The sequence below is a fragment of the Penaeus japonicus genome, unplaced genomic scaffold, assembly GCF_977035675.1.
Source record: "Penaeus japonicus unplaced genomic scaffold, GWHDUDI00000001_assembly GWHDUDI00000007, whole genome shotgun sequence".
In the NCBI taxonomy this organism is placed as follows: domain Eukaryota; kingdom Metazoa; phylum Arthropoda; class Malacostraca; order Decapoda; family Penaeidae; genus Penaeus; species Penaeus japonicus.
The window spans coordinates 1,548,423-1,557,292 of record NW_028234409.1 but is presented as its reverse complement, the minus strand read 5'-3'; positions in this window follow the sequence as shown (position 1 = coordinate 1,557,292).

Below are 8,870 nucleotides of genomic sequence, written 5' to 3'. Positions count from 1 at the left end.
TCATATTCACTCTCTCTTTCTCTCTCTCTCTCTCTCTCTCTCTCTCTCTCTCTTTCTCTCTCTTCTCTCTCAGCAAAACTGATCAAATATTCGCGTCATCTCCGCAGAGCGGGAAACGCCACGAGCAACGGACGGCGGAGTTCAGCCAAACCAGGCGATCCAACATGACTGAACGACCGTCTGCTGTTGCCGTTCAGATGGAAGGATCAGAGGAAGGATCCGGTTGCCTGCATCTGCGCGTCACAGGAACATGGGAAGCGCGGCCTCTGCCTCTTGCCGGTCCTTCCACACGTGAGAACGAGTGTGGAAAAGATTTTACTGAGATTCTGTCTCAGCGAGAGACGGAATTGGGGAAGTTGCAAACAGCCATTGCAGAGTTATGCTCTTGTCGCGTTGCGCTGCGGTTGTGACGATGGGATTTTTCTTCATTTATATGGACAGAGCTGCTTATTTATTCCGTCTATAATCTCTAATACTGTGATGAGGATAATGTAAGTGATAACAAGAGTGAACATAGTTCTAACGCTAATATCAATCACTGCCATCGCCATCATCGTCTTCACAAAGATAAAGAGTCTCGCAAACGCTACAACAACAAAGCAAGAAAAGAATCTTGTTTTTGGTGATTTACAGCCACACTAAAGGAATCTTTATTCAAGAAGACTTTTCAGCAGATCCCTACGTCAACTTTGAAAAGGAGTTTACTCTTCTTTCAATTCCGTAATCTTTCGACAGAATCAAGTGCAAACACAGAAGCGAGAACAACGTACTTTTATTTCGCCTTCTCTTATAAAGGCCATAAAACACCAAAGCTTTTATTTGAATGCCTAGGCTGAAGATTTTTTCTGCAAGTACTATTGTTAAAAGCGGTTGGTTTGTATTTTCCCTTCCTCTCGAGTTGGAAGGTTATTCAACTGAAACAAAATAAATGGAAAAAAAAGAATAGCAATGGTTAGTTCTGTTACAAATAAAAGGAAACTGAATGGAAAGGGAAACTATGGATGCTAGTCTGTGTTTTCTGTCAATGTATACTTCTTCGAGTTGGCTCAACGTCATGCAATACATCAGCTTAAAAACACGCAACTACATAGTCTGTTTGTTGACATAACCCACGGTTTGAATCAGCATTGTGCCATAGATTTCATCCTTTATGTCTGTTTGTTATCAAATTGAAGGAAAATGGAAAGGAGAGACAGAACCAGAGGAAAAGATCGAGTGAGTGAGAAAGAGAGAGAGGGAACATCATTACCATCGTCCTTATTGTTACTTCACTTTTGCCGTCTTTCCAGAAAGCGAACCTTCGACGGTCAGCGATGCCCTCGACCATCCTACCGTCAGCCAAGGAGTAACCGAGGAGTCAGAACGAGTCATTACACCCGCAATCAGACCCTTTCGGAGGGAGCCACTTGGAGGGGGGTCGCCCACGTCGCCTCGCCTCCCAATCAGCTCAAGAAAACTGACCACCTGTGGGATAGATTCGGGTGAGTTCCGTTCGGATTACTCACGTGCGTCTGTCAGTGTTATGGACGAAACGAGGAGATAGGGCGAGAGCGTAAGCGGGTTCAGTCGATGTCGCCCTTCAATGGCTTCAGTCAATCGAGTAGTCACCAGTTTCCTGGCAGGAAGGAGTTATGTGAAGTTTTCGCATTTTCATATATTATCATTCCTACCATCATCATTGCTATGAAAATATAAAACTGCGGACAGAATTATTCAGCTTTAAAATGTAAACATGTCATTGCGTGCCCTCTTTATATAAGTCAGTGTGCTCGCTTCAGCCCGTGGTAATTACAGTCACAGAGGAGATTTATTGCATTCCGGGATTAATTACAGCGGAAGGAAAGCCGTGTTCGGTGAGGATAACATAGCGATGCTCATCAAGGGCATGGGGGAAAAGTATGATCAGTGTTTCTCTTCGCCGCAAGAGGGCACTGCGGTGGAATGTGGTGTTTAGTGTGTGGCAGAGGGTGCGGATAGTGGGAAGCTGCTTATAGAAGCAACTCCTGTGGGGAGAGGTTGTAAAAATACCATAGGGAATATAACAGTAACGAGCGTTTGGTGGCATTATGGGTTACTGTGTGACGGATGGCGAGTGTAGTGCCAGGTTGATATTGGTGTGGTAAAGAATGTCTGCGTTCATAAAAGGTTGTGCCGAGTGGAATGTTTATTGTGTGGTAGATAGTGAGGCTGTAAAGAAAAACAATCCTGCTCTCTCTTTCTCTCTCTCTCTCTCTCTCTCTCTCTCTCTCTCTCTCTATATATATATATATATATATATATATATATATATATATATATATACTTATGTATGTATACATCCCATTCACCGAGCGCAACAAGATCCTCGTCCCTCGTCTCGGGAAAAGGCAGACGATGTCCGGTTCGCTTCCTCTCGCCGGACCCGTAATAGAGAGCAAACTTTTCAGACTGGTTAATAATGCATTTTTCTGCAAATATAAATTCTGACGGACGTGGGATTCAGCGTAAGGGAATAGCTGAAGGTAATACATTCGTGCAAAGGGTGTGGCGTTCTTTAGTTTCCTTTATTTCTTTTATAGGTATTTTAACAATAATCATCGGCCTCTGTTGGAATAAGGGTGTGTGTCGTGGGCTGTTGTTTGTTATTTCTCGTAAATATTTCTGCAATTTGTTTGCACTCGATGTAGAATATTGCTAATGAAAGGTACTTAAAAAAAGAAGGAAAATATGCTCATTGTTAAAGTATTAGTGGTATTTACAGCTTCATTTCAGATAGAGAGTATCAGAGAGAGAGAGAAAGACCGATAGATAGACAGAGAGAGAGAATATGAGAGAAAACCTTCCTCCCAATCTGTTGCCGCGAGACCCAAAGACTCCTGTACCGGCAGTCTGCTTCGCTTACAATATCAGCCAAAGTCCGTAATACGACCGCGGAGGAGACAGAATCCTTGTATATCCTCTCTACTCCAAAAATAAATCTTTCTGGTCACAGAGGGAGGCACTGGAAGGCCATTGGAGAGAAGGGAAGGATCATAGGAATGGGGACGGAGCTAGGGAGTGAAGGGGACGCAGGATGTCGGGTTTAGGATGTCTACTTTCCTCTCGAGGTCGAAGGGAAAAGAAACACTTATTCTAGTCTCGAGGATAAAAGTCCTGATCAAAAGAGAAACCTTTGTTGGACCGGAAGGGTTTTCGTTTTTCATTATTCTCGAAATCGGCCTTACGATGAGACAGCGTTTCGCTGTATCAGAATATGTCTGGCTGTCTATTTCTCCATCTGTTTATCAATCTCTATCTGTATTTATATGACCACACACACACACACACACACACACACACATACACACAGATATATATATATATATATATATATATATATATATATATATATATATATATATATATATGTATATATATATATATATTTGTATGTGTGTGTGTGTGTGTGTGTGTAAAAATTGTGCAGACTCATAAATCTAAGCTATATACAGTACTATTACTAAAATCAAAAGGGAAAATCTTCCAATACATTACACAGGAGATAATTTGCAGTTATTCTCACACGAACGATCGCCCATAAAGTCTCCTCTTTCCGAGGGCCACAATTCCTCCCTTTCTCTCTGCTGGCGTTGTTGCCATGGCGGCGTTTCTGAGGGAATATCACTCCCCTTTTCGCAGATGCGTAATTCATTTCATACGATTTTTGTTTTTATAAATTATTGTCGCTTAATTGTTTGCATTTTGCTATCAGCGAACGTAGGTATGAAATAGTCATATCGTAAATAACGACGATAGCTAGGATTTAGATTCCATATACCTCATACTGAAATCATTTGCTGGTTGAGTGAATAATTCTCTGAATAGTTTGTTCAACCGGGGACATCAAAAGGTGCAATACTCATAGGGCTCGGTATACACAACTCTACGGTGTGGTTCCGTCAAAGCGCTAGCAACAAGGGTAGCATTTGCATGCAGTCAGTGATTAACACGTAACATAGCCATATTGTACCTCGAGGGACGCCAGAGAATTTTTTTTTTTTTTTATATCAGGTAAACAGTTTCTCCTTTAGAGTTCTGCCGGGCATGCGCATTAGCACTATGTGTTGTTTTATGGCACAAGATATATTTAAATTCCTTGATTTATTATAATTTTACTGACAACTCATTTAGTGCGAAGAAGAGAGAGAGCATCAACTGCTATGTTATTCCACGAACAAATGCATTCAAAGTTGATTTACTTTAAATAATGGCCTAAGATAAAAGATAATGCCTTTGATCTGTGGAACCAGTATTTAGACTAGTTGTCAGTAATTCTTTATAAATATATTTAATATGTTTTTTTTAACATACGGCTTTTCTTAATTAAAATTTTGAATATGGTTTCTGAATGAAATTTATATAAATTAAAGTAGTGGCGCATTACAAGTCAATCAAAAAACGAAGTGGACTTAGTCACAAACTCTGTTATTTCATCCTGCAGGAGAGGAAGGAGTAAACATCCAAGGACTGGTGTAAAAATAAGACGCTTTTAGTCTACTCTGAAGATTCGCAATGCCTTTCAGGGCGCTGATGAATATCATTTGGATTTAGAAAAGGGCGAGAGAGGACACCCGTAAATTCAGCAGTGACAAATGTCGTACCTGTTGCACAGAGAGGAGGGATGCGTTGCAAACGGATGGAAAGCAAATCTGAAAAAATGGCAATTCAGTTGATTTGATGTATAGCTCTGATGCAGAAAGTAGAAGCAAACAATGCCCACAGATGCGAATCTATTGGGAAGAAGCCAATTAAAAAGGAACAGCTGAGACGGAAGAAAATACGACAATAGGGGGTATTGCATATTTTATTGTTGTTTTTTGCAATGACAAAGTGAAAATATACGCATCAACACATAGATTAGTGATAGGCCTACAGATATAAATATTGAACCAAGAAATAGCTAGACAAATAAATGATTATGTATTTTATCAAAATAATTTGTTTACTTGTTTGATTACATATCCATTCTCCATTTATTCATCTATTTATTGTACTTTCTACCACTGTCATGTATGTAGTACCTATATCCTCCCACCATAAGCAAACTTTGTAACATGGGAGAATCTCTTTGCCGAGTTAGACTTACTATCACACAATTGAGTAGGTGTGCATATCTGCCAGGCATTACTTTCATAATTAAAAACATAATCATTATCATTACTATCATCACTCCCGTCTTATCCCTTTCCCTGTCTTTATCTTTCCTTCCTCCTCACTCGTTTGTCTCCGTCCTCGGTCCATACTTCCCGTCTCCTCCTCCGCCAAGCGCGTCAATTCACACGCATTTCGACTCGGCAACCGAGAGCCAGTCGGCAGACGCCTGGCGCTCGACCAAGGCAATCCGAAGACGCGGAGAAGACGCGGATTCCATTTCCTTGTCTTGTGACGCGAAGATACGTGTGTGTGTGTGTGTGTGTGTGTGTGTGTGTGTGTGTGTGTGTGTGTGTGTGTGTGTGTGTGTGTGTGTGTGTGTGTGTGTGTGCTTAGACATTGTTAGATTTTAGATACTCAAGAATGCCTCTTTCGTGTATGATGACACAATCTCCCTGAAAACCATTTTATTGAAAATCCAAAGTCGACGAGTTTAGTCAGTCGCCAAGCAATCCGAGGACATACCTTCCCTTCGCCCGTAAACGCCTCCGTTCACCTAATACGTAGCATGTCGGTATTCTTAATGGCAGATTCACAGCTTTCAATTCCTTTCTTATTTCTTTGTTGTTACAGAAGAATTCTTCGCCACACTCTACCCTCATTTATTGTACGTAATGTAAAGTGTGAGAATGCAAGCGTGCATAAGATTTAACCAATAGAAATATTGAAGTGTGATGGGGTGTTTCAACAATCAGAATACTTCCTCACTTTTGAGTCAATTTCATCCGCCTTATCATGGTCTGCACGAACTGAATATTTACAGCACCTCATTTCACCCTTTACGTTTCCGGCATTTCATTACGTCTCATTAAAGGCCGTGTTTTTTTTATTTTTGGCCTACTTTTCTTCAGCCTTTGTTTATGCTCACTGGTCTGAGATTTCTTCAATACGTGGTTTCACTCACCGATTAGAGATGCGTATAATTACCATGCGATGGCTATGTCAAGGTTGAAGGAAGTGTGATTCTCAGAGCCGGTTAGAGTCGAGCATCAGGAGACAGGAGGCCCTCGCTCAAGGTACCAGGGAGTGAAAAGATCAAACCAAAGGATTATTATTGTAACCGTCATCATCATCATCTTTAATTTGTAAGAACTAAAACTACACACATTCGGAAAACAATTAATTTCTCTGCCTTGTCAACTATAGCAACCACATGAGAGAGAGAGAGAGATTCACACAGACACATCAATGACACACACACACACACACACACACACACACACACACACACACACACACACACACACACACACACACACACAATACACAGAAACAAACAAACACGCCGTATATCTTATATTAAGACGAAGATAGAGTTCTGCTACCAATAAAAGCAAATTTATTTTGAAACGTCATAGCAAAACAAAACAAAAAGAAACATCCAGTAGACTAAAAGAGATATAAAGTAAGAAAAAAAGGAAAAAGTCGACTCAGTGTTTAAATCAATTGAACAACTTTTAGTCGCCGACTCTCTCGATAAAATATTCATTATGCTCTTTTAATCTTCATTTCAATCTTTATTTTACCTTAGAGGCTCCTGTCCTTCCTCCGCCCGCAGTTTATTAACAAATGCGAATGAAGATCGCACGAGGCAGTCATTCAATTCGCTTTTTTCTTTTTATCTGAAACATACATTTACTCCCTCCATTGCTGGAAGTTTAAACTTCACGTGAATATTGCTGTTACATCGTTGATCATTAATTGTGGACGACTAACAGCGGTTTCCCTAAAGGACTACTTTGTTTTCGGCGTTGATGTCGCTGGTCTTGTTCATTCACAGTTGTGTGGTGTCTCAGATTTACCTCTTCCTTTTCTTTACTCTGACTTTTATTTCTTTATTTGTTTTCTGCCCCCCCCCCCCCCGGGTCCCCTTTCTCTCACACTTGCTGTTCTCTCTCTCCCTGCCACCCCTTTTTGTTTCTCTCATTTTGTCGTTAAGGAGGCCGACTTAGTAAAAAGGAGGTGAAGACATGAATTACAAATAAATGAACGATACACGGGTGTATGAATATTAGGAACAATGAAAGCAGTATTTCTCTTGCCCGTTTACCGGTGTTCCAGCGCAGTCCCGGACCAGATGGCCGTGAATGTAGTGCTCCGTTAATGCCAATGTACGGATAAACGTCAGACTCGGGCACAAAACGAGAGATAAAGATGACAAAATTCGATTCGTTCTTTTACGCAGAGAGACGGTTGTCTGCGCCTGTCTATTCCTTCCAGTCATGCTGCATCGACCAGCCAATGTATTGCGATATTTTTTTTCAAAACATAGCGCACGTTCTCTGCTTTAAAATGTAAGCATGTCATTGCGTGCCCTTTTTATATAAGTCAGTGATATGATTGACATGTTTACATTTTAAAGCTGAATAATTCTGTCCGCAGATTTATAATTTCATAGTAATGATGACGATGGTAGGAATGATAACATATGAAAATGCGAAAACTTCACATAACTCCTTCCTGCCAGGACACTGATGGCTACTCAATCGACTGAAGCCATTGTAGGGAGACATCGACTGAACCCGCTTACGCTCTCGCCCTATCTCCTCGCTTCGTCCATCACACTGACAGACGCACGTGAGTAATCCGAACGGAACTCATCCGAATCTATCCCACAGGTGGTCAGTTTTCTCGAGCTGATTGGGAGGCGAGGCGACGTGGGCGACCCCCTCCAAGTGGCTCCCTCCGAAAGGGTCTGATTGCGAGTGTAATGACTCGTTCTGACTCCTCGGTTATTCCTTGGCTGACGGTAGGATGGTCGAGGGCATCGCTGACCGTCGAAGGTTCGCTTTCTGGAAAGACGGCAAAAGTGAAGTATTAATAATGACGATGGTAATGATGTTCCCTCTCTCTCTTTCTCACTCACTCGAACTTTTCCTCTGGCTCTGTCTCTCCTTTCCATCTTCCCTCAACTTGATAACAAACAGACATAAAGGATGAAATCTATGACACAATGCTGATTCAAACCGTGGGTTATGTCAACAAACAGACGTATGTAGTTGCGAGTTTTTAAGCTGATGTATTGCATGTACGTTGAGCCAACTCGAAGAAGTATACTTTGACAGAAAACAAAGACTAGCACCCATAGTTTCCCATTCCATTAACTTTTCTTAATTGTAACAGAACTAACGAACGCCATTCTTATTTCATTTTATTTTGTTTCAGGTGAATAACCTTCCAACTCGAGAGGAAGGGAAAATACAAACCAACCGCTTTTAACAATAGTAGTTGCAGAAAAAAACTTCAGCCTAGGCATTCAAATAAAAGCTTTGGTGTTCTATGGCCTTTATAAGAGAAGGCGGAATAAAAGTACGTTGTTCTCGCTTCAGTGTTTGCATTTGGTGCCGTCACAAGATAACGGAATTAAAAGAAGAGTAAACTCCTTTTCAAAGTTGACGTAGGGATCTGCTAAAAAGCCTGGGGCCGGATACTCAAAACAGCTAACGACGTCGTAAGCCCGCGCAGCCAGGCCGCGCATGTCTTAACTCGAACTGCGAGCTCCGAGGGTCATACTCAAAACTTTTAACCGTCCCCGCGTGACGTCACAGCACCTCGTAACTTAAGGGTGGTCCCGAGTACTCGCAACGGTGTGAACCCGGAAATAAGTCGTGCTAGTTCCGACTTGTGCAAACGAGATTTGTATAGATTATGTATTACTGACTGTCCCAGACACAGTATAAGGCGTCATAACAATTTATATT